Source organism: Schistocerca serialis, unplaced genomic scaffold, assembly GCF_023864345.2.
Source record: "Schistocerca serialis cubense isolate TAMUIC-IGC-003099 unplaced genomic scaffold, iqSchSeri2.2 HiC_scaffold_213, whole genome shotgun sequence".
NCBI classification, from domain to species: Eukaryota; Metazoa; Arthropoda; class Insecta; order Orthoptera; family Acrididae; genus Schistocerca; species Schistocerca serialis.
The window spans coordinates 45,001-47,500 of NW_026047777.1; the positions used below are offsets into that span (position 1 = coordinate 45,001).

Consider the following 2,500-nt stretch of genomic DNA (forward strand, 5'->3'; position numbering starts at 1 on the left):
TGCAACAACTTTAATATACGCTATTGGAGCTGGAATTACCGCGGCTGCTGGCACCAGACTTGCCCTCCAATAGATACTCGTTAAAGGATTTAAAGTGTACTCATTCCGATTACGGGGCCTCGGATGAGTCCCGTATCGTTATTTTTCGTCACTACCTCCCCGTGCCGGGAGTGGGTAATTTGCGCGCCTGCTGCCTTCCTTGGATGTGGTAGCCGTTTCTCAGGCTCCCTCTCCGGAATCGAACCCTGATTCCCCGTTACCCGTTACAACCATGGTAGGCGCAGAACCTACCATCGACAGTTGATAAGGCAGACATTTGAAAGATGCGTCGCCGGTACGAGGACCGTGCGATCAGCCCAAAGTTATTCAGAGTCACCAAGGCAAACGGACCGGACGAGCCGACCGATTGGTTTTGATCTAATAAAAGCGTCCCTTCCATCTCTGGTCGGGACTCTGTTTGCATGTATTAGCTCTAGAATTACCACAGTTATCCAAGTAACGTGGGTACGATCTAAGGAACCATAACTGATTTAATGAGCCATTCGCGGTTTCACCTTAATGCGGCTTGTACTGAGACATGCATGGCTTAATCTTTGAGACAAGCATATGACTACTGGCAGGATCAACCAGGGAGCTGCGTCAACTAGAGCTGAGCAGCCGGCCGCCCGGGAGTGTGTCCCGGGAGCCCGCGCGAACACGCAAGCGTCCGCTCAATTATTCTGCAAACAGGAGGAGGCTGAGCTCCCCTGCACAATACACCTCGAAACCCTCTCAGGTCCCGGCGGCGCGCAGCGCCGTCCTAAGTACTTGGTCGGGTTCGAGAGAGGCGCAATCGCCCGGAGTTTGGCGAGTAGACGCTTTAGGTGCGACCACCCGTGCTCCCAACTGAGCTTGCCGCTGCCGACAGAGGCCCGGGAGCGTGCTGTCGTGGCATTGCCGGCGGGAGACAACACGCGCCACCTACGGTGGCCGGCAGCTCCAACGCCAGCGCCACAGAAGGACAAAAGCCCCACTTGGGTGCCGAAGCGAACTCTCCCAGCACAGCGCACGCGCCAACACGTCCGCACAGCTGCGATACAATCCACCTGCGAGAACCGCAGAGGCGACCGAGCAGCAGACGGCGTCGCGGCGCCGAGCGCCGGGCGGCGGCGCATCCTCAGCGCACACAGTCCTCAATCGGACCAGCACACTGCAGATGTCCACCGCGCTTCGCACCGGGCCCGCGAGGACCTACTTTGGCCGCACGGCGCCGCGTGCAGGGTGCGCCGGCGCGCAGCTGCGCCGCCTGCCGCCTCCGTCGGCCGGCGCGCCTGCCACTGGCCGCCCCCACCAGCCGGCTGTAGCGCGTGCGCCCACGCACCGCGCGGCCAGCACGCCGGGAGGCCCCCCCTCACCGGCCGGGGACGGTCCCACCCAGCCACCGCCGCGTATCGCTTCACACCCACATGCCATTCACGTTCGTGGGCATGGTGGGTATCGCTGAAACAACCGGTTGGTAGCTCAACCGATCGTCGCCATCACTGATTCACCTCTAGCGAGAACAACCGCACCACAACGGTTTACCAGTTCTTCATTTGCGTAACGTCACCAGCAAACGTAGACGTCCATCGCCATTTGCAAATTCAACGATTGTTGCATGCCTGTGTCAGGTGTCACGACACACTATGTCTGCCCACATACACGCAACAACATGTGCACGCTTCGCGAACACGTGGAAGGTGGCCCCCGTACGTATGCGATGTCCATTGCGCGAACGACTGTCAACCGGCCTCTGTCGCATGTCGCAGATGTGGAACGCAGTGCACCATGCTATCACGGTGTGTGAGAAGAGACGACTACGTCTGACAACACGCGCCACTACATCAACAGACGGCTCATGGTGATCGCCATCCACGGCATACCATACTGCAATCCAGCTCTTATAGGGAGACGACACGTAGCTGAGTGCACAATATTTGGACCGTATGGTTCGCCGTTGTTGGCGCAGTCGTGGTACGGTCACACATGTACCACGATGTATCATTCAGTACATGAGGACCAATGTGCAGTACAGTGTGTGATTTGGACGTACAACATCAGCGGACAGTTGACACAAGCCGTACCACAACGTAGGCTGTGCTTCGCCATGCGAATGCCAATGAACAACTGCGAAGGGCATTGAGCATGTACGTCCTGCTGCCGTCCGCATTACAGTGTATAGCTGCAAGGTGTTTAACATGAAGCGATACTCTGGGGACCGGGCAGTGCGAGTAGCAAACTATATTGCGGGGGTTGCAGTTAGGCAACACTACACTAATTTAACGCGTCGTATGACAATTACAGAGCAGGTTAAGGCCCAACGTGTGTTGGGTTAAGGCGCAACGTGGGTTGGGTTAAGGCGCAACGTGGGTTAGGTTAAGGCGCAACGTGGGTTGGGTTAAGGCGCAACGTGGGTTAGGTTAAGGCGCAACGTGGGTTAGGTTAAGGCGCAATATAGGTTAGGTTAAGGCGCAATATAGGT

General features: G+C 57.3%; 1 non-coding gene across 1 annotated transcript in view; it reads right to left on the reverse strand.

Moving 5' to 3' along the window:
• LOC126444006 (small subunit ribosomal RNA) overlaps positions 1-633 on the reverse strand; it is a 1,910-nt gene extending 1,277 nt beyond the window's left edge. Inside the window, exon 1 of the ribosomal RNA XR_007582345.1 lies at positions 1-633. This exon is cut by the window's left edge and continues 1,277 nt beyond it. This is a non-coding gene — a ribosomal RNA (small subunit ribosomal RNA).
• Between the last annotated feature and the right edge of the window lie 1,867 nt (positions 634-2,500).